The sequence below is a fragment of the Ailuropoda melanoleuca genome, chromosome 14 (assembly GCF_002007445.2).
Source record: "Ailuropoda melanoleuca isolate Jingjing chromosome 14, ASM200744v2, whole genome shotgun sequence".
Classification (NCBI taxonomy): domain Eukaryota; kingdom Metazoa; phylum Chordata; class Mammalia; order Carnivora; family Ursidae; genus Ailuropoda; species Ailuropoda melanoleuca.
In genome coordinates, this window is record NC_048231.1 from 17,488,838 (window position 1) to 17,512,206 (window position 23,369).

The following is a 23,369-nucleotide window of genomic DNA, read 5'->3' on the forward strand; positions in this document are numbered from 1 at the left end:
CCTATATTCCCCCTCCTCTAAGTCTTGGTGTTTGATGCTTTAATAGTACTGACTGGCTTTTAATTCTGATTAACATTCTCAGCTGGTGTGTGTGTGTGTGTGTGTGTGTGTGTGTTAGGGGCTGGAAAGACACATTCACAAATCTGACCGCCTGACAAATCCCCTCTTTTCATCCTTCTCTTTGAAATGACATCAAGATGGACTGGGGAGGGGGGATGCAGAGAGGAAGCATGGAAAAAAAGAGGGAGAGGGAAGCAATTTATGTGCTTTTCTAAGGCAGCTAGTAAAATTCCTAAGGGAGAACAAATGCCAAAATTGACTGTCTTGGTGTATTTTAGACCCACTCGTTGGGGTGAATCATGTCAGGGCTTTGCACTGGACCTGGAAGCCTGCGACAGGCACACAGAACATCCTGTGGCCGGGAGGTTCCCTTCTGAAAGAGGCAAGAGATAGGTATTTGCTCTCGCCAGATTCCTTTCCATCAGGATTTTTTTTTCTCCAATTCACTGCAAGATGGATTTAAAAAAAACTGGGGCTGATAAAGAAAAACCAAGGATAGAAAACGCCCCATAAAACATGGCCCCCAAAGGGAAGGTGCAAAACCCATTTGATCCAAGATATAGATATCTCCACCCTGGATTTTTTTCCCTTTGCTTTACAACTCTGCAGACATCAGGTTAGCAAAAGGTAATAAATAGTCCTTGCACAGCAGGGTCTGGACTAGTGAAAACAGTTTACTGAAATTAATGGGCCTCGCTTGAACCAAAACCTCCACTTTGGAATTAATGCCAGACATAGTTTTCCTGAACTCTATCCAACCGCCTAAGCGGCAGACAATTTTCGTTCTATTTGTACTGGAAAATAAAGCCCGGGCCCTTGATCTCAGTGTAGATTATAATTAAAAAAAAATATTCAGCACAGTGAACGCTATGCCAATTTCCAGTTTCTGCTAGCAGAAGCCCTTGTATTCTGCGTGACGGTCAGAAGTTATCTGGTAAACTTTCCATTGAAAACCATCTCCGAACTCCCTCCCCATCGGTGGCCTCAGAGCTTTCACCGTGACACCCAAGAGATTCAAGGAAAGCTCCAGAAACAGGCTCAGTTCTCAATAACAACCCTCTTCCCCAGGGCTCTTGGAAAGGCTGGATCTGAACAACGCTGCCTGCATGACCTCCATTTTCCACCCTAAACGAAGCTCCAAAGCACCCAACCGAAACCCACCCCTACACCCCCCCCCCGGTATTCAGGGTGTCTACCATGCTGAAGCTACTTTTATTTTTATTTTCATTAATGTATTTTTAAGGGTGAAAGGCGCGCGCCGCGCACACACACACACACACACACGCTCACACCCAGTGGTTATGGCAGGTACAGCGGAGACAGGGTGCCCCGACTGTCAGTGTCTGATCCCGACCTGCCTCATTCCCCGCACCCCCCTTATTAATAGAAGCCCGGTCGTAGGCAGCCCGCGTTCTGGTTTTCATTGTACAGCCTGCACTGGTGACACAGGACATGTGGAAAATTTTGAGAGCACTGCGGTGAATGGCGTGGAGGGGGGAGTGTGAGCAGGGGGAGGGGAGGAGGGGAGGAGGGAGGGGAGCGAGTTACTTTTTAGCTTCCGCTAAGTACTTGGCAGCGCGCCAGGCCCGGAGGATTCTGGGAAGCGAAAGCCTCCCCAGTATAAACTGCCAGCTTTAAGCAGCCCTGACAGTTCTGCTCCTTCCAAACTTGGCAGCCGTTCAAAGTGCTCTTTCATTTGAAATGCTGGAAGCCTGCCATGTGCAATGCAGATTTGCTGTGCCTGTGCGCAGAAGGAACTGATAAATGCCGTTGCAGTTGCCATGGGGACAGGAGGCTATCAGAATGGCCTTGTGATCCGCAGCCTCTCAGCGCGGCAGGCTCTCGCTCTGCCTCCTGCCCCTCCTCCCTCTAGTCAGTGAGATGGTGAAATAAATGTTCTGGAAAAAGGTTAACCCTGCCTGCTCTGGTTCCAAAGCCGAGAGAAGGTTCACCTCGAAGAACTTACCGGGCCCTAAGTGGCAGCCGGACCACCGGCCTCAGCGCCGTCCTAGGCGGGTCACCACGCTCCCGCCGCCCCCTCCCCCTGCTCCAAGGATCCCACACACCCTGGCCGGGCTTCCTGCTCCCTGGGGGCTTTCACAAAGCTGTGTTTTTAATAGAGCTTTTCAGCAAGCCCTAGTGTAAGTCTTTGAGTCATCAAAACCCGGATGTAAACACAGCAGCCTTACATTCTGCACGGTTTGCGTGTATTTTATCTTTTTAATAATATTTTGCTGGCAACTTAAAACTGCAAGGATGCCAGATAGTTAGCCAGCAGCTTACATCATGCAGCATCCATCTTAGGGAGAGTGGCTGCCTGCCCTGTCCTGCTCGCTCGCTCTCTCTCTCTCTCTCCCCCCCTACCTTGAGACGGCAGGAAATGTGGGTCTCTCTGAAGCCATTTTATTGCAGGAGAGGCACAACCGAGTCCCCAAGAACCCTGGGTTTAAGAACGAGCATGACATCACCTTGGGCAACAATAACCGTCTCTGTGTTCCTGTCAGGGACGAGACACTGAGGTGAAACCGATCTGTCATTGACACTGTGAGTGAGGGCGCACCGGTCCGGATGCCCCCCTCCCCATTTTGCACAAGCTGCTCTTTGAAACACGGCCGATTCAATGTACAGAAACAAAATAGCACATTCAGATTTGGTACATGTTCAGGTCTCTAATGCCAACTCTCCGGGTGGCCTGTTTAATGGGGGAAAAAATGAAATACTCCATTCCAGCCAAGGCCCAGGAAGGCCAAAGAGGTTTAGGGATTTATTTACATTGAACAGTATTCCTCCTCAACCCAACTTGCTCCTTCCTGAGGGTTTCCTGAACCTAAAACTTTCGTTAACATCCCAGGAAGAGAACATATTTTTCCTGTGGGTTTCAATATTTTCTGCTAAATATATTTCAAACCACTGTTTATCTAGGGTTTCAGCTTTCAGACTTTATGTACTTTTGACACCTTGAGGTTGTTCCACTGAAAAATGGTGTCTGTTTATTAAAGAGGACTTTATGTGCTGGGCGTTAGGGCGGGGGGGGGTGTGAGGGGGGATTTTCTGTTTGGGTCCGTCTGTATAAGGAGGGCTTCAGGATGAGATCCAAGTCAGAGGCCTGTTTGGTTTATGAAGCCCTTTGGACAAAGCGGGCCCTACATAGCTCACACAAACCTTTGAATACCGCAGAATGTTGAGCCAAAGGAACCATTTCTTCATAAGCGCTCAGCTGACACGGAGGCCGGGACAGGGGAAAAGACGAAAAATCCAAGTTCCTGGAGCTTAGCCGCGGTTTCTTTTAACCCACCTCTCTCTGGGTGTCTGCTGGTGATTGTCACAGCAATTTGGGCCAGGGCAACGCACTCTGTCTCGCTGGAATCTCCTGACTTAAAAGTAGCCCCTTCCAAATAAATAAATTAATCAATAAAAGCCATCTGTTTCACCTTGACAGCGGGCTCAGAGCTTGAAGGGGTAGTGTTAAACACGATTTTTAGGAGCAGTTGGCCCTCGAGACATTTTGAGGTGGGCTTTGGGTTGGAATTAAACAGGAGGTGGAGGCTCGGATGAGGTGATTCAGAAAGCCCCTCTTTCTCTCCCTCTCCACCCCCCCCATCCAGCCACCACCTTCCCCAGACAATCCAGGCAGCTGGGTTTTTGGCTCTGGCAGCTGCTAAGCTTTGGCAAGCCAAAAGCACATTTCGTGGCGGTGATTCCTTTCCCAAGTTGACGGACATGTTTCTGCACTGAGCGCAAGGGATGTTTCCTGACTGTGTGCGTGAATCAGAGGCTGCATTTTTCATCCAGGGCTTCTGGTGACAGTTTTAAGCTGGAAGAACAAAGCAGATTACGATGAGCCTCTATCATCAGGGTCCAGAAATAAAGAATCCACCCAAAGAGCTAGTCACATATAGCTTGGGTGTTATGATTTTTTAGGCTTCAAGCGTGCCCAGAGCAGCCCATTCCCCCAGAAGGCTAGGCCTCCTTCCACGATTTCAGACACTGCCCTTCCTCTTTCTCTCCATGTCCTTGTGGTGCTTGCTGATTTGTTGGCTTCAAAAGTTCTTCCGTTTTTTCAGCCTTCCTCTCTTCCAAATGGGAAGATTTGCAAAAGCCATCTTGTGGCCCTAGAGTGCCTTCCCGGATGGAGGCCAGCTCGGAGATCCCAAACAGCCTGGCCACCGCCCGTGCCCTGCTCTGTGACAGCAGGGTGGCGACAGGGGGACTCAGTGGTGCAGCCCCTCTGTACCAGGTCCCAAGGAGCCAGCTTCTCAGAAATCCATGGATTAGGAAGTTCTCTCGGGGCTGCTTCAGGAGCTGCTGGGGAACAACTCCCTTTTGTTTTGCTGTCTAGCATGTGACCAGAATGCTGCCAGCTAATTTTAACCCCACCAAAGTACTGCTGGAAAAAACCCCAAAAAACAAGCAAACAAAAAAACCTATCTTACATCTGGAGAGAGGAACGCGGTGGGCTGGAGAAAAGCTTTTTCAGCCTGTGTTCCTTCCTGTTTCAGTTTCCAGACTTGCATTATCGGTAACCTGAAAAATGATGAGTTTCACCAAATTCCTGGATATTGCACAAGAGGACAATGAGTCTATTTCGGGTGCTGTGATTGTGTCTGGCACAGACCCTGGAAGCCATTGTTTTCGGGAGGGAGACCGCTTTGGGGTTTCCTGGTGCTTTCCTTCTAGGGTCTCAAAGCCCCACATGGTACGGGGGTGGGGCGCTCTCCATGGCAACCATGCCGGCTGCTCTCTAAAAGGACTTGGAGTAGAAGTGGGTGGTTAGGTCAATCGGGTGGGGGCGGTGGCCGTGGTGGGCCTGGAGGTGTTAAAAAGGTGGATCCCAGGGAGTGTTTGAAGTGGGACCGCAGGAGCAGGAAGAAGGGAGAGGGCTCTTTCACAATAGCTGGATGGCCCCCTGGGACCGGGGCCACCAGCTCTCCAGCTCAATTTCCATATCCGCTTTCAGCACCAGGAATTAATGGAGGACTTCATGGGGTTCCTCACCCTGGATGCTGGATTCTCAAAGCATTCCCACGGCGCTTAATTGTTGCTGTCCGGCTGGGTGGCAGCTGGTGACGCTAGTGAAAAGGTACAGAATCTCAGGAGCCGGGAAATGAAGCAGTTTGGGCAGGACAGCGGGTAGCCAGGTAGGTAGCTGCTGCCAGCCGTTCCAAAACCAGGTACTGAGATGGTGTCATTAACCCCAGGGTCTACAGTGCAGCCCCCGTAGGTCACATGATGGCAACGAGAGCCGGAGCCAGGGGAGAGGCCCCGGAGGCTGGTGCACACTCCCGGCCGCCGGGAGCATGTGGTGGCAGTTGTTCTGACAGCTGCTGAGGGCTTCAACTGCCTGCAAAGCCATTTGCTCAGGCCTGCCCTGTCTGGCCAACTTCTATGGATTTAAAGGATCCTCGTTGGTCTCTGAGCGCCCCCCCATCGCCATCTGAATGGTCAGGGGCAGACACCCTCTCTGGGAAGGCAGGGAGCCTCCCGGAGACGTTCAGTCCCTCCTCTGCCTCCCCATGGCTGCCGTAACCTGCCCACAGTCGTCAAGATCGGCTGGCAAATTCCTAAATTAAGGTTCTGTTTACTCTGCTGTTCCAAAGGCTTGTTTTGAGCAAGATGTTGTGCTTTAATTAAAAAGACGGGAGCTCATGAGTAAGTGAAAATATTTTTGAATCTTCACAGAAATGTCCGAATTTGGTGTCTTGTGTTTCACGGTGAGGGGGGTCAGGCTGGTCAGCACTTTTATCTGGGGGACCACTGAAAACTCTTGCTGCAAGCTGACAGCCGGCTCTTCTGCACCGTGGACTTAGGAAGGGGACCCCAAGTCAAAAACATGCGTTCCTGCTGCTTCTGTCTGCAGGGTTAACCGGCACACAGGTGTCATTAGGACACATTCCCCATTTACCTTTCCAGCCAGAGGCTTCCGAAATGTTTCATAATAGCTCCGCAGCTGGAATGCAGCTGCTGCTGGGTGGAGCAAACATGACTCCTTCTGGGTCAGCAGGGTGAGGGAGGGCAGGGAAACTTGCAAGGTTGGGAAAGTCCTTCTTTCTGAAGCCAGAGCTCAGGAATGAGTGGGGCCTCTGGTGTGAAAACTTTCCAGATGGGGGAAGGAAGGGTAAGTTTTTGCCCTCTGGGTAGATTCCAAAAAATCGCTTTGGGGAGGCCAACTATTTTGAAATTGCCTTTAAAGCAAACAGCACACAAATGTTTAAATTGACCTGGAAAACCCTTCCTTTTTCCTTTCCCTACAATCCAAGTCTGTTCCCTTGAACATTAATCAACAGGAGCGTTTGCCCAAGCTTCTCTCCTCCCCCTACCTCCTTTATTATTATTATTATTATTATTATTATTATTATTATTATTATTATCATCATCATCGTTGGTTCGGAAAACTTTTGGAAGTTTTCCCAGGCTGGAGCTATAGAATGTTTCCAGGAAAACGCATAAGGAGTGTCTGTGTTTTGAGTTTCTCTGGAGGGGACTGAACATGCTTTTTAGAGAGACTGAACTGGGGCAGCCAGGTCTTAAACAAGAGTCCAGCCAAGCAAAGGGGCAGGCGGTGGGGAAAGATCTGCATGCGTCCGAAAGTGCTGCAACAAAGGTGTGGTCTAGCTGACCTGCCTGTGCTCGACTTCTCGCAGCCTCTCATTATCACGGTTGCCTCTGTGTGGGTCTGTGCTCGGAAGTAGCCCAGCTCCAGGAGATATGCTGAGAACTGCTGGGGGCCAGGCTTTGAACTTCCTTCTAGCAGCCCTTGTAATTTCTGTCTGAAGAGCGAAAACTCAAGATTTAGAAGCAGAGGAGCTGGGAGTCAGTTCCCACTCGGCGGGCGGGAGCCCCACCCAAGCATGGAATGTAATAAGCCAAAGGCATCCTGGGGCTGGGGCTGCCAAGGTGGTGCCAACCCCCAGCCCGCTCCAGCGCAGCTCCACTCGGGCTCAGAGACCCACAAGCACAGCTGCGTGCACGCATGTATCAGAGACATCTGTACACAAAGCCAGAAAGTGCATCCACAAGGCCAGAGGGCAATGGGGACTCGCAGCACCCCTCGCTGATGGATGTGGTTCTCGAAAGCAAAAGCAGCTGGGGTATCCTGGAAATACATCCCATTCGGGCTGGGTTCTGGGAAGAGGAGGCAGAAGCTTCCTAGGAAGGCTGCCCTGAGTGCAAGCAGAGCTGGCCCAGCTACTCTTTCAGTGGGAAGGCTGCTCCCCCCGGGTTAGTCCCCTGCAGCCATGAGGACCCAGAGACCTCAGGAGAGGAAGGAATAAGCAGAGGCTGGCAGTGCTGGAAACGAGAGGACGTAGCTCCTGGCTCTCCACGCCCTGTGAGCCTGAAGACTATTTACCAGTAACGTTGATCTGGTTCCTGCAGTAAAATCTCTCCTTTCCACCCAGGGGACACACTGATTCCAGAAGGCATCTGCCTCCCAGCAGGTTGGGAGAGGTGTCCACAGTCCAGGCTTGGGAATATTAATAGCAGCGATGATAGACAGACTAGCGTTCATCAGGCACCTCTTCTGTGTCTGGCGTTGTGCTGAGTGTGTTAATGCATTCTCTCTTCCAACCCACACCTCAGTCAGAGGGTTCAGTTATTGTTCTCATCGTCTACGTGAAGAAACAGAAGCTCAGAGAGGTTAAGTAACTTGTCCCAGGACACACAGATAGTAAGTGGTGGCCATAGTGGGAACTTAGGGTTGCCTTACTCTAGAGTCCTTTTCAGACCTGAGTTCGTATCCTGGTCTGCTGCGTGTGATAGTGTGACTTGAGCCAACCTCCAGGCTTCCTCATCAGTTTTCATAAGTTAAACATCAAATATTGGCAATTTCATATAATTTAGTTTAAACCTTCCTTACAAGGTTGAAATAAGAATTAAATAAGACAGTGCAGGACTTAGCAGAGCGCCTAAAATGTAGCAAGCACTCAATAGAGGCTAGCTTTTAATAATAATCTCAAAGTCAGTATGTTTGTTCAGTATGGATACATTAATCAAGCTATTCATAGTCTCTGGCTATGCAAGTTTCTGCACATCCCTATACAGGCACCTTGGTCCCAGTTACAGTTGGACATGGTGCTGACACCAGGGAGGCATCATTCTTTGTCAGTGACTTCTCTTAACTTATTCTGGAATCCACATATCCAGAGCACACACCTGTGTCGGAGCCGTGGATTCTTCCCTTCTGCATTGTCCACTTACATTCACTTGGACTCCTCAGGGGGTTCCAAGTCTTCAAAATCATTCACATGTGATCACTTTACTTTCCTGCTTCAAAATCTTTCAGGTGCCTAACAGAATCCAGGCAAACTCCTTAGCTAGGAAGGCAAGACTCCTGGGAAACTGCCCGTAACACCTCTCTGCCTCTTCCTGCCCCTCGATTACTCTCTGACCACATTAAATCCCCCTTTGTTCCTCAAACACAATATGACTTTTCAAGCCCACGCCTTTGCAGGGCTCTTTTCTCCACCTAGGAGAAATGTTTGCCCTGTCTTCTTCTTTGAGCAAACTTCTATGCATCTCTCAAAACCCCACTCAGTTTTTACCTGTCCTGTGATACTGGCCTCCAGCATTTCCTGGCTCTATACTTCCATGGCAATCTGCTTTTATTGCAAAGATTTGTACCTGTCTGTTCACACAAACCCTCATCAGGGACTCTCTCAAGTTCAAGGCTAGGGCTTACCAGTCTGTCCCCAAAGTCAAAGTCTCTAGAAGGCCTTAGACAAAGGCAGGTCGAATGAACATACCTGAATGTAAATTCTTATGATGTAATTTTATTGACAGTGAAATAGTATATGAGTGTATGTGGCTATTTACACCGTCCCTTGTTCCAGCAAGAATTTGAGGTAGATAGTATACCCATCTTTCTTACTCATAAGCAATATAGAATAATGCTTGGTACATCCTGTAGTAGAAGGAGCCAGGGTTTTGGAGTCAAACAATTCTGGAGTTAAGTCCTAACTTGGCATCTTACTGTAACTTACTCACTGCTTCATCTCTCTTAGCCTCAGTTTTTCCATCTGTAAAACGGGACATGTGATAATTGCCCACATGGCAGACATCTGATGGTCACTCCTGCATTTTTCATTAATGCTCTGAATTTTTCTTTCAGGAGTGCACCCACTCCTGAAGGTGGCTGGGGTGGGAGGGGGAAACCCTAATCAGTCTAAACTAATCTTGGGATGCCATTCCCCCTGCCAGTGATTCATGTCTGATGGTTCTGCAGCCCAATTCTGGTCAATGAGATGTGAGGAGGGGTCTTCTGGGTGCGTGTGGAGTGTTGTTCTAGGAAGTACTCCCTTGCTCTTAAAACATGAGAGGAAGTAATTGTCCTTTTGAGACTCTTTTTTTTAAGGATTTATTTATTTATCTTAGAGCACGAGCGGGAGGGGCAGAGGGAGAGGGAGAAAAAGAATCTCAAGCAGGCTCTGCACTGAGTGCAGAGCCCAATGTAGGGCTCAATCCCACGACCCCAAGATCACAACCTGAGCTGAAACCAAGAGTCCGGCACTCAACCGACTGAGCCACCGAGGCGCCCCAGTAATTGTCCTTTTGCAGCCAGATGTTGTGTCTGGAATGATGATGGCTGGAGCAATAGCAGCTACCTTGTGATGACGATAACTAGCCAAGCCAACACGCTGAAGGTGATAGAATGGGAACATGGCAAGAACCTGGGTCCTGACAGCACAATTCAGCAGGTGGAGGCATCTATCTCTGGACTATTCTCTGCGATCATCAGTTCCTTTATCGTTCATTGAGGGACCTCAGGCTCAATCCAGGATTGTTGAGGTCACTGTTACTTGCAGCCAAAAGCGTCTACTCCCCGGGTTGTCGTGCTGAATAAATAAAGTTTGTCAAGTACCTAAAGTTTATAAAGTGCCCAGCACATAGTACGTTCTAAAAAAAGATGAAAGGCTTTCCTGCTGAGACCTTCTGAGGTGAATGCGCGAGCAGCCCCAGGAGCTGGGCAGATGGTAATCACATTGAGAGCAGATCAGAGATGGGCGGGTGCTGGGATGACAGTGAAGATGGAGATGATGATGCAATTCAAACATCGTGTTAGTAAGTGTCCTGATGGAACTTCTCTGGGCTGTCACAGTGGTTCCGCTTTGTACTGCTTGGGCCTTTCCTAACCCCGGTCAGAGTTAAACCATGCACAACACAGGCTTTTCTAATTGTGGGCGGCCACACTTGCAGATCCGGGGTGGTCCCTCTTAGCCTGGGGCATGGAAGCCCTGCTGCAGGATGAAGGCTAGAGTGTAATTTGTAGCTCTAGGAGGAGCCAAGATCTGGAAGCAGAACAAACATGCCCACACGACGGAAAGCACACACCGCATCTGACAAAGGCACGCAGAGTCCGTCCCCCTCCCAGCGCACCCAGAGAAGCCCTGCAGACGTCCGCAGCTTCGGGAAGACCTGCCTTGGGGGGCCCACCTGGCTTTTGGCCCGCGGACCAGGCCACGGAGTTCTGCTCCATGCCAGCCCCATGGCCCTTTCGAACCTCGTTCCTAGAGAGCTCGGCCACACCGATGTCCGCCAGACTCGAGTCCACCCGGCCGTGTGGGTGGCCCTGGCAGCGGGGGATGGGCACGGAGTTTGTGCAAGGGCTCTGTGGCCCCTGCAAGAGGCTTGTGGAAGAGGTGGTGGTGCAAGCCAGGAGGGAACCCGGAGGAGGAGGGGAGCAGAAACCACAGACTCAAGGCAGCCTCAGCGCCCTTTCAAAGACCGTCTTCACCTCAGAAACCTATTCCAGGCCCCCAGTCCTTCCGGGTGCCTCCAGGCCATTTACTGCCTGCTTGCTTGCCCCTTCTCTGCTTCCCAGCACTGCCATTCCATCCAATCCCCCATATGCTTATGGAGAAAACTCTGTAAGATGCCATATTCCTGCGAGTAGCTGGGGGGGGGGGTAAGTGAAGTACAAACACTAACAAGATTAGAGTAGAAAGGACCTCAAAATGGCTTTCAAACCACCTTTACCACCTCACAATCTTCCCTTCTGAAAGAAAAAAAGAGACAGCTGCAGCCGAATCTGGGCAGGGGCAGGGCCCTGTCCACTGTAGCCAGAGGCAGGCCCCATGGACAGAGTTGGAAAGGCACTGATCTTGACTGTAGGGGAAACTGAGGCCCAGAGAAGTAAAGCAACCTCCCTGAGACACACCGCATGTCAGTGGTCCGCCAGATTCAAGTGCAAGTGACTGAGCTCCTGGCCCAGGGCCCTATCCTGTACACTGCCCCCCGCCTGTCAGCACCTGTTTCAAAGATCAGCTAGGGATATGAGGCAAGTGGACCTGGACTGGAAGGCATGTGCCACCAGCTAATGAGAGCACCTGGTTCTAATGCAAGGAGAGAGCCTGTGGGAAAGAGGGGCAGGAGGTGGGGCCGAGAACACGGTAGGCAGGATGTGACATGGAACAAGGCCAGGATGTCATGGGAAGTTGGGTGGTGGGCGGAGGGCAATTCCAGGCCCTGGAGAACACGATCAGCTAAAGCCTGAAGAAAGCCTCACAGTTCAGAGACCTGGGTTCCAGCTCTGGCTCTCTCGTTACCAGCCAGGTGACCCTAGGTCAGTGGCCCCCTGTCTGGGGCCCCTTGCACAAAGAATGGCAGAGGGTTTGGGCTAGCTGGTTCTACTATGACATGCTGCGACGCCTCCCCTCCCATGGTGCTGCCCGCCCCCAGTGTCACCACCCAGGACGGTCTTCAATATGTGCCAGGAGGCTGGGAGGGACATTAGGAGGAAATGTCCCTGGGTGCCCCTTGAGAGCAGCCTGGAGCTGGCCAGCCTGCTCAAGAGGCCCACCCAGAGCTTTGGGGAACAAACCACAAGGAGGCAGGAACCCCAGGGAGACCGGGAGCATAAACTATTCTTCTTCTGAGAAGTATTCTTCCCAATCCAGCTCCCTCTGGAAGCCCAGACCTTAGCCAGTACCCCCTGTCCAAGTCCACCATCTGGGAGGAGAAAGAGGGGACCTCAAGGGTAGGGGTCACAAGCTACTTACCAGCCCCAAACCTCAGTATTACCATTTGTAAAGTGAGGTAAAACTAGCACCTGGTATTCTCATTTATAATATTGATCATTTCAGTAGTTTGTGTGATGAACCGAGCTAATGCTTTTCAAGTGCCTAGCAGGGCGCCTGCTGGAGGAACCACTCAGTCCATGTCAGTCCCGTACATTGCCAGAGGGCTCCCTGCTAGGAAGACCACACAGTTTAAAGGCTCTTGACATTAAACAGGCTGGTTCATCCAGGGCCCCTGTATGTCTCACACACCGCTCTCAATCCCAGGAGGGCAGAATGTGCCCAACGCCTGGGGAGGTTGTGGGAAGCCCACTGGAAACAATGTGTGCACGCCCCCTGCCGGCTGGGAGCAAAGGTGCAGGCCTCTGGGCTCAGGGAGTTTGGGGGTGAAGCAGGGGGATCCTTGTTAGTACAACCGGCTGCTGCCTGGTATACTGACCCAATACTCACAGAACACGCTCCAGGTGTTACCAACCAGGCTTTCAGAGGGATGCATGATGAGTGACAGGTAAGCTAGGTTTAAACTGGAGCCAACTAATTTTGGAGTCAACCAGACACAGGTTCAAGCTCAACACCTCCCCCGCCCAGAAACCATCTGTACTGGCTACAGCAGTTGCGAAGTTCCTTGCATCTTGTTCTGGTTGCGTGTGGAGTGACCTTGGACAAGGCATAGAATCCCTCTGAGCTTCAGTGTCCTCATCTGTACCACACAAGGCTTCTTTCCTTCTTCCCAAACCAGAGGGAGGAGACACGGTCACGTAGGGGAGTTGAAAGCAGTCAGATGTTCTCTCGGGGAACCTCATCCCTTTGAACCTGGGCTGTCACTCATTTGGCTCATCCGGAAGGGACCCTGTGATGCTGCTGTGGCACGCCAGGCTCCCCAGGTTCTCCCAGCCACCGAGTACCCTGGCAGAGCCTGGGTTCCAGGCCCTTCTGTTGGAGACTAATAGTGGAGCCCTAACCTCTCCTGTGAGGCCATCGGACTGGATGGGGCAGGATCGTACAAACAGCAAATCCAACCGTGCGAGTCCCCACAGTGCACATTCCAGGCCACCATGGTTATTCCTCCTTGAATTACTTGGACTGCTTAGCCTTTCAGCGTCAGTCTGCTGAGGGCTCTTTGCCCTCCTGTCTACCTGTTTTCTCCCAGACCAACAGACAACTTCTGCCCCTTGGTATGGCTGCAAGGGTTTGAGAAGGATAGGAAAATACATTCTCAACAATTTGTTTTGAGAGAGAGAGAAAGAGAGAGAGAGAGAGCAGGGTGGGGGTAGGGGCAGAAGGAGAGGGAGAGAGAGAATCTTAAGCAGTCTCTACGCCCAGTGCAGAGCCAGATTCAGGGCTCGATCCCATGACCCTGAGATCATGACCTGAGCCAAAATCGAGTCTGTCGCTTAGCGGACTGAACCACTCAGGTGCCCCCTGTTCTCAATGAATTTTTATTAACAACTCCCATCACTACCACAATCAGCAATTTCAACTCCCAGGGGTCTTTACACACACACACACACACACACACACACACACACACACACACACACAGAGCAACGGTGAACACTGGAAACCCTCCATTCTAGAGAGATGCCTTTTTTTTTTTAAGATTTTATTTATTTATTTGACAGAGCAAGAAAGCACAAGCTGGGGGAGCAGCAGAGGGAGAGGGAGAAGCAGGCTCCCTGCTGAGCAGGGAGCCTGATGCAGGGCTCAATCCTAGGACCCCAGGATCATGACCTGAGCTGAAGGCAGCTGCTTAACCCACTGAGCCACCCAGGTGCCCCTAGAGAGATGCTTTAACACCTGTATTAACACAATCCAAATTGTGTCCAATTTATTTTTTGAGGATGTGTTTATGTGCCTTTGCATTCATTCACATAACAAAGTTTTATTGAGCTATGATTGCAAGGGATTGGGACAATAGCAGTAAATGAAATAGACACAAATTCTTGCCCTCAGTGGACTGTGTGTGTGTGGGGTGGGGTCATGGGATAGAAAAGTAAATTAATAAGTGGCATAGCCATGTTTGATGGTTATGTGTGCTATGGAGAAAGCCAAAGCAGACAAGGGGTTTTGTATGCCCCAGGATGGGGCCAGTTTTAAATGGCATGGTCAGGGAATGCTGTGTTAAAAAGGTGACACATAAGTAAAGTTCTAAAGAGAGTAAGGGAGTGAAGCATGTAGTTACTTGGTAGAAGAGAGTCCCAAGCAGAGGGAAAGGCCAGTGCAAAGGCACTGGGGCAGGAGTGTGCCTGTTGACAGAGAGGCTGTCCTGGAGACAACAAGGGGAGGAATGGGACATATGTCAGAGAGAGAATGGGGAGGGACACAGGGTGTCAGGCTTTGAGGGCCATCGGAAGGACAAGGACACCGGTGTTTACTCTGAGTGAGCTGGGAGCCATGCAGGGTTCTGAGCAGATGAGTGACATCATCTGTCCTGCATTTGAATAGGCTCATTCTTTTTTTTTTTTTAAGATCTCATTTATTTATTTGACAGAGAGAGAGAGCACAAGCAGGGGGAGCTGCAGGCAGAGGCAGAGGGAGAAGCAGGCTCCCCTGGGATCCTGACCCGAGCTGAAGACGGACACTTAACCGACCGAGCCACCCAGGCACCCTGAATAGGCTCATTCCGTAGGAGCTAAGGGTAGGAGAGCAGGGGTACCAGGCCGTGGGAGGGATGTAGGCAAGGGGCATGGTGGCTGGTGCCAGGGTGATGGTGGCAAAGTCGGTGAGAAGAGGCCAGCTTCTGGAGGTCTTCTGAAGATAGGGTGGTGGGCGGTGGGGGAGGTGGTGAATTAGATGAGAAATCATCCATTTTGATTTGTACAAATATTTCCCTCGCCTATTTTGTCATTAGTCCACAAGGTGTGTGGGGAGAAGGACTAGTGTTCACACACACACATGCTTGGAGAAGCAGCAAGCTACAGTGTCCTTGCCAGACTTCACCCCACTTCTCAGGTAACAGTGGGGTTGACCAGACCTCCCTCCCAGGCGTGCTGTGAGGACAATGCATGCAATGCACTTAGCCACACCCTCTTTCCTGCCAATATGGTGGATTTCAGTCCTCTTCTGAAGGTTCAGAGATGAGCACCTGTCTTGTAGGCAGGGAGTGACAAAGCTCTACTTAGAGAAATGGCGTGGACAGAGGTTAATCAGGGTAGGCTTCCCTGTAGAGGAGCTGGCCTCACTGCCTCTCTTTCCAGGTGAGGAAATCAAGGTTCAATGACTTGAAATAACTGGTGTGAGGTCACAAAGCTAGAAACTGGCAGAGAAGGGCTTGTGTCCGTGCTTGTCTGGCTCAGAAGCCACCCTGGTGACAAGGCATTCCCATTAGAGGAGAACGACAGCCATTCATGCGAGGACAATATTATCCGCATGGCCATCATTTAGTCAGGGTGGAGTCGGGTATGGGAACCATGCCACCACCTTGTTAACAATCCTACGTTCTCGGTGTGAGCGCGAGCGGTGTGCCGGGCCCCGTGCCCAGGGGTTTGGACGCATGACATCACTTTACCGTCATCTTGCAGATCAGAAAACAGGCCAGACAAGCTTCTGGATCTCTCCTGTGAGTGTCTGCACTGAGACAAGAACCCAAGTGTTTCAGCAATCTATTGTTGTGTCACAATCAACTAGAAACGTTAGTGGCTTAAAACAATAATTTATTCTTTCTCATGATTTTGTGAGTCAGGAATTTGGGCAGGGCTTGGCTGGGTGTTTCTTGGTTGTTGAGCTCCCTGGAATCACTCACTGGGCTGTGTTCAGCAGGCTGCGTGACGGGGAGGGAAGGACCAAGAAAGCTTCATTCACCTGCCTGGCACCTCAGCCCTCCTCCACGTGGCCTTTCCAGGTGGCCAGCATGTGGCTTGTGGGTAGGTGGATTTCTTACATAGCAGCTGGATTCCAAAGGAATGAAAGCAGAAGGTGTCAGTCTCCTTAGGGGCTTGCCATTCTGCCGGTCAAAGCAAGTCACAGGGTCAGCCCAGACTCAGGAGGAAGGGAAACAGATTTCTCCTCTTGAAGGCTGTGGCAACCCGCACATACTGGAATGGGAGACATTTGCAGCCATCGTGGGAGACAGACTACCATCCCCAGCCTCCTCACTGCCTTTCACCCAGGCCCTGGGTCTGACCCAGGGCTCTCTTATTTCCGGGGACTCCATGAAGCCTGCTAGACCCCCACCACAAGGCCCATGCCCGTGCTTTGTCTTACTGGGCCCTCTTGCCCGATGATACCTTCATGTTCTGGGCCTGGATTCACAAGAATTTACTGTATCTTGTTTCCTTGAGGGCAGGCACCAATTTTTCCTACTTCCTAGGGCCCCAGCACCTGAGTTAGCCTAAGCTCGTTTTTTTCTTTTTTTAAAGATTTATTTATTTTAGTGGGGGAGGGGCAGGGGGAGGGGGAGAGAGAGTCCCAAGCCGACTCTGTGCCGAGTGTGGAGTCTGACATGGGTCTTGATCTCATGACCCTGAGATCACGACCTGAGCCAAAACCAGCCAAAATATCTGAGTCAGATATTTAATCGACTGTGCCACAGAGTTGCCCCATTCTTTTAAGTAAGCCCTATGCCCAATGTGGGGCTCGAGCTCATGACCCCGAGATCAAAATTTACGCACTCTGTGGACCAGCCTAAGCTTGTCTTGTTCTCAGGAACCTACGAGAACCTAACACTTGCAAATCGTCAACCACCTGAACAAAACTGGGTCAGATTCACCTTTGCAGACCCAGCTCGGGGCCTTTCCCAGAAGAGCTTCACAAACGGGACTTTCTGGCACCTGAGTTCACATGCTTGGGCCTGGAACAGAGGAAGAGCAGCACCCTGGGAATGTGTTTAGGAAGGCAGGACACCCTCCCCACCCCCCCACCAGCAGAGCTGGCATTTTAACAGATGTCCAGTGATTCCTATGCCTGTTAAGGTTTGAGAGGACTCAGGTAGTGGTTCCCAAGGTAGAGAGAACAGGACAGGTCGGGAGGACAGATGCCAGTTGAATCCACTGGGGTTGAGCCCAGACATCAGAATTTTCTTCAGTGTTCTTCCAGGGTCAAGAGCCACTGGTTTAGAGCATTAGTTCTCTAAGTGTGGTGTGTGGGACATCTGCATCCAAATGACTTGGGGGCATTTATCAATTGGCAATTCCTGCCTCCTACATGTTTCCAAGTCTAAATCTCCTGGGGGTGGGACCCAGAAATCCGCATTTTTAACCATCTCTCCAGGTGATGTGAATGCATACTGAGGCTTGAGACCCTTGGTTTAGGGCCATGAATAAGGCACGAGTGTGGGCAATGAGGTTTGCAAATGCTACAAGTAACAACGTGCAAAAGTAGGAAATGCAGAAGTAGGAAACAACAACTCTCCACGCTCCTACTGCCTGGAGACAACGGGAGGCCCCTCGGCACCCACTCTGGAGACAGGAAGGAGCCCCCCTTCTCCAGGGAGGCCGCCCCCCGTTGCGGCGGGTGCCTGTGATTTGGGTTCCGTTCTGCTGGCAGGGTGGAGCTTGTCATCTGGCCCGGACAGAATTATTGCTTCAAATTACATGGTTGATTATCAATTACTTGTGTCCGTGTGAGAGCATGTGTGCGTGTGTGCATAAGTGTCTTTGCAAGTCATTAAGGGTCGTAATTCTGGATTATCGTTGATTAACGAGAGGGAGGCCTGGTACCTCCAGCAGCCGGGATGGCAGCCCCGCAATTATGTCCCAGCTGATCAGTAATTGGCGCATCGCAAGATGATTTCTCTCTCTCCGCTGCCTCCTCCCAGCCTCTCATGCCGGCTCCGCAATTAGCGCCATTGCTCATTCCCTTCCAGCCTGGGCTGAGTTCATGGGCCTGCTTTCTGGCAGGCGGCCGCTCTGGGGCTGGCGGGTGGTGGAGGCGGCGGTGGCAGAGGCACAGGGGTGGGGGCGTGGAGCTGGCATGGGCTCGCGCTTGCTGAGAACTGCTGTGCCTGTCCTATCATCATTCTTCCCAGGGAGCCCTGGAGCGAGGCTCTACCTCCCTGCCCCACCCCCCAGGGCCTGGCTGGGGAAACTGAAACTCAGAGAAGGAGAGGGACAACTTAGAAAACAAAACCTCGGGATGCCTGGGTGGCTCAGTTGGTTGAGCATCTGACTCTTGATTTCTGCTCAGGTCATGATCTCAGAGTCGTGAGATCAAGCCCCATGTCAGGCTCCACGCTCAGCACAGAGTCTGCTTGTGATTCTCTCTCCCTCTCTGTGCCCCTCCTCACCTCAAATAAATATATAAAATCTTTAAAAACAAATCCAAAACCAATAAGTCAGAATGGTATGGCAACCTGACTTCAACCGCCTGGGGCCAAAGCAAAATCAAAGACATACCCTCCTATCATCACTCCCATTCTTGGGAGACTGTAAGGTGGTTGGTTGTCTCAGTTTTTGTCCTACAGAAGTTGCAAATGGATGCTCCAGCTCCCAGGTTGGAGGAAGGCCGTTGGGGAATGTGTGGTGTTCATTAAGGCGGCATCATCGCCTGCCGGGATTATGGCAATGGCCTCCTAACTCTTCTCCCACCTCCACGTTGGGTCCGCAACATCGATCACGCGGGAACAGAGGGACCTCTATAACATCCTGTTGCACACTCTGCACGATACCCTCCCTCCATCCCAGGTAACTCCCCGTTGACCTCAGGATAAACTCCAGGTCCCCGGTCCTCACTCCAGCCACCCCCTCTGCCCCAGTGCAGACCCCTTGGCGCCAGCTCCCTCCACACCCCCATCCTGTCCTTTGCCCCATCCGGCCCTCTCCCTGGATCCCCCTTCCCTCCTCCCATCTTCTTTCACCTGGGGCACGCACCTGCAGGGAGGCCCTGATACTGCTCACACTTGGGCTCCATTCCCGAGAAAGGGTTTCTGCCCTCCCCGGGGACCGGCAGTTAGAGAAGCAGAAATTCAAAGGACGGCTTTACAGGGGTTTCAGGGGATGGGGAAGGCGGGGCTGTTCCGGAACCTTCCACATAAAAGACTCTGCAGAGCCACCAGGCAGTTTGTTTCTGAGCCTTGCAGCTGTCTTGGCCATTTTCATTTTTATCTACTTAGGGTGGTCAGCAGGTCATGGCAAGCGGGAGACGTGATGCTAATGACTCCGGCTCCACGTGGCGACCATTCAGGAAAAAGCTGCAATGTTCTCTCTGCCACATTAATCAGAGAAACACATGAAGAGCTGTTGCATGGAGACAGCTTTCCTCCCAGTACCTGCCCTGCATGCTAATCAGCACCCCTCCCGGCGGTGAGTCAGCTCCATGCCAGGCGGGCGGTGAGGGAAGGCCCGCAACGCCAGCTCCATGCGGTGGGGAGCAGCCAGAGGGGTGGGAGCCAGGCCCCACACCCAAATGCGCTGCATAGGACCATCACGAGCCCCCCCGGGCAGGTGGGGATGGAAAATCCTAGGAGAGTCAATCCAAATGTAAACCCTGGGCTACTTCCTAGAGTCTAGTTCTTACCCAAGTCTACCAGAGAGAATTCTCCAGAAGCTGATCCCTGGACAGAGTCCAGGGTCAAACCAAGAGGGACCTCACTGCCAGGCACTTTGATAACAGTAAGACGTAGTTTCTGGTACAGCCTCGCATGTGCCAGTCACACCTGTATGCACTCTCCACATATTACTCATTTAATCCTCGTAAAGCCATATGAAGTGACTACTATGACTATTCCCACTGTGCAGATGAGCAAGGCGACACACAGAGAGGTTAAGTAACCCATCCGAGGCCACACAACTAGTAACAACCGACTGGGTTTGAACCCCAGCAGCCATGCCACAAGCCAGTCCCCTCCACTGCCTCTCAGTGCTCTGCTCGAGCTCAGAGTCCCCTGAGCCCCTGGGAACCGTGGAAAGCCTCTGAGTGCCTTTTGCATGTATTCACTCATTCACTCATACGGCTACTGTTTGGAGAGCACCTGCTACGTACATGGAGCGGTACCAGGCACAAGACAGACAAGGAGAAACAAAACAGGCGCGGCCTTCAGAGGGAGACTGGCATCCACATAATATTTCCACAAATTCCTAGTAATTGCAAAATGTGGTAAGAGTCATGAGAAGTAGCAGGTTCCATGAAAGCATATAATGGGAGACCCGTTCACACATGAGAGCCCTCATTAGGTCTCGCAGGTTTTCGGATCCCCCCTTCCATCATTCCGTCCACAAATACATATCAATTGTTTGTACGGGCTCAGTGCATCAGGACATGGTGGTGAGCAGGACAGATACCCTCATCCTCAGGGGCGGCCTGGGGGGAAGCCGGAGAAATACAAATGTTCCAGAAAAGGAATTAGGGCTAACTGCGAGGGTTCTGAGCATTATTATTATTATTATTATTATTATTATTATTATTATTTCTTACTAAAAAACACTTCATTTCTTTAAGGGTCTCTTGCAGGGAGAAAGCAAGCAAAAGAAAACGCAGTTGGCTAGAGACGTTCACGTTGGCTTTGCCCACAGCTGCTACCGAGCGTCCTTGTGGGCCCTGGTGGTGGTTGATCTCAGCCGTGCGCCAGGCCCTTCGCGTCTCTCCGAGGATGGACTGGCCACTGGCCACTGCCTCCCCCACCCCCCGCTGCCCCCCCTCTCTGTGGGGGCTTTTCCACAGATGCCTGGGAATTCCCTGCCTATAGAGAAGACACCCCTTGCCTTCCCTCCCCGTGTGGCGTCCTGCAAACCTGACAGAGCTATGGGAGGCCACAGGCTTTGGAGAAAGAGGGAGCGAAAAGAGCATTTTTTAAAAACACGTCTCTTTTATTTCCCTCTTGGCCTCCATCAGCTCCCCACCTGGCATATGAACTTGTTCTTCCCTTATACGGCTCTGAGAAAAGCACCATATGGCCGTTCATCAGGCCCACGGGCTGGTTTCCATCCAGCCTACTCTGATTTCCTCCCAGGCTGGGGTCTGCAGAATGACCCGCCCTTCAGGAGGCCCGTGGAGGAAGAGAGACAGGAACAGCGAAGACATACAGAGCTCGAACCGCCGGCCGGGAGTTGCTCTGGGTCCTTACGTGTGGCGATGCCATCATCATCCCTACTTCACAGATGAAGACACTGACACGGGGAGATGTTCAGAGACATCCTCTAAGTCACATGGCTGGTGATGGCAGAGCCGGGATCCGAGCCGTACTAACCATCGGATTTTGCTGATTTGCTATCATGGAAAACCCAATCTTGGCTAAAGGGTGTTGGCAAGGTTAGAAGAAGGGGTCCTGCCCATGTGGCCAGGAGAGGGGATGCCAGAGGAAAGAGGATAAATCCATGAGGCGGGGCAAAGCCTAGCCGGCCCTCCCTCCAGGAGAGCAGGGTCCAAGCTCAGTGAGTGAAGCCAGCACAAGCCAGGAGAAAGCCGGGAGGCTCTGGGAGGCAGCCCCCTTGCAGAGCTGGCCAGGGAGCTGCAGGGAGCCCTCAGAAGGCCCTGGAGACTGGTTTCCCCCTTGCGCTCCTCGCCTACGTCCTTCCCACCGGCTCACCCCATCACTGCTTTCTCTGCTCTCCAGGAGTGAGTGACAAGCACACCTCCTTGAAGCCTGCCGAGCTGCGAGGCTGCCCTGGGGTGTGGTGGGAGCAGAGGGGCACAGATCTCAGCTCCATGTTTGCTCTGTTGCTGTGCGGCCAAAGAGCGCCCACCCGCATGCCCGTGAGCCTCACCGACAGGGTGGCGTGGTGCAGAGGTGTGAATGAGCTAAGTGTCAAGGACGTAGGTAGGCTCCTGGCACAGAAGAGCTGCGTGATCCATGCATCCTGCCCTCATTCCCTGTCCCTCCTTCAGGAACAGGAAGGAGGAAGCTGAGGCTCCCGGGCGACTGGGGCTGGGCCGATGATAGGCCTAGCAGACATGCAGGGCCTGGCTTGGCAGCCCCCCCACTCCGCCCCCCAGAGGAAGGAGCTATATTTGACATGACTCCACCCTTTGTACCCCCTCAGCCTTGTTGGGCTCCTCCCCACGTGTCTCCCCTGCTGCACGGCCCGCAGAGGAGGGCTTCACGCCTCCACGGGCTGTCTCCACAGTGTCTCCTACAAACATGAGCCCACAGGGCAAGACCCGGTTCCCAAGTCCAGGACAGATGTCGGGCTCCTGTTGGCCCTCTCCCGTGTCCCAGGGGCCTTTGGATGGAGTCCAGGCAACACCCAGCTCTCCTACCCAGGACTTCCCCCTAGAGAGGAAACACTAAGGGACATTGGAGGGACTCACTGTCCCCAGAATTATGGCTAAGGAACAGGAATTTGGTGACGGCTGTGGTGTATGAGTGAGTCAGACAAGAAGCACACAGGAAAGGAGGGCACTTTTCTTTACACTATTTTTTTTTCTCTCCGTTAAAGAAAAATGTGAACGCAGAGGTAAAGAGAAAGAAGTGAAAGTTCCTTTGATTCCCATCTCTCATCAATTATCACCGTTTTCCCCAGCAGTAACTGCACTAGCAGCACGTGGTGTGTCATCACAGGCTTTGCCAAGCATTTACACACACACACGCGTGCACACACACACACTCACGTGTACATCCATGTGTACAGGGGTATGGTGCCAGGGTCTTTGTTTTTCTTTGCTTTTGCACAAATACTACCCTGTTGACCACATTGCTCTGCAGTTGTCTCCCCGTAACAGTATATGCTGGACATTTTCTCACGTCAACATATACGGAGCATCCTTGTTGGTTGTTTTTTTTTTTTTAAACTTCTGCACAACATTGCACATGGATGCAACACCGTGGATCCAATCATGCCCTTTCCACTCATACCCTCACTCGGGGTCCCCGTTGCTCACCCACCTCTGGGGAGCATGAATCAAAAGGCTNCGTTGTGGGATCGAGCCCCACATCAGGCTCCTCTGCTATGAGCCTGCTTCTTCCTCTCCCACTCCCCCAGCTTGTGTTCCCTCTCTCGCTGGCTGTCTCTATCTCTGTCGAATAAATAAATAAAATCTTTTTTTTTTTCTTTTAAAGATTTTTTTAATGTATTTATTCAACAGAGATAGAGACAGCCAGCGAGAGAGGGAACACAAGCAGGGGGAGTGGGAGAGGAAGAAGCAGGCTCATAGCAGAGGAGCCTGATGTGGGGCTCGATCCCACAACGCCGGGATCACGCCCTGAGCCGAAGGCAGACGCTTAACCGCTGTGCCACCCAGGCGCCCCTAAATAAATAAAATCTTTAAAAAAAAAAAACCAAAAAAAACCAAAAGGCTTTTCTGGTAAATGGTGGCCCCGCACAATTCCAGGGGACGCCCTTCACATTCAGAATGCGGCAGCCCCTCCCATCCCCCATGAACAGATAAGGTGTCTCTGGTTCTTTTCCACGCACACGGTTCTGCAGC

At 51.7% G+C, this 23,369-nt stretch overlaps 1 long non-coding RNA gene across 1 annotated transcript; it reads left to right on the top strand.

The window, feature by feature from the left end:
- Positions 1-1,605: 1,605 nt before the first annotated feature.
- On the top strand, positions 1,606-22,846 carry LOC105235580. Its single transcript, XR_853934.3, has 4 exons — positions 1,606-6,175; positions 18,458-18,691; positions 19,120-19,309; positions 20,445-22,846. It is a non-coding gene; the product is annotated as an uncharacterized LOC105235580 (long non-coding RNA).
- The last annotated feature ends 523 nt before the right edge of the window (positions 22,847-23,369 follow it).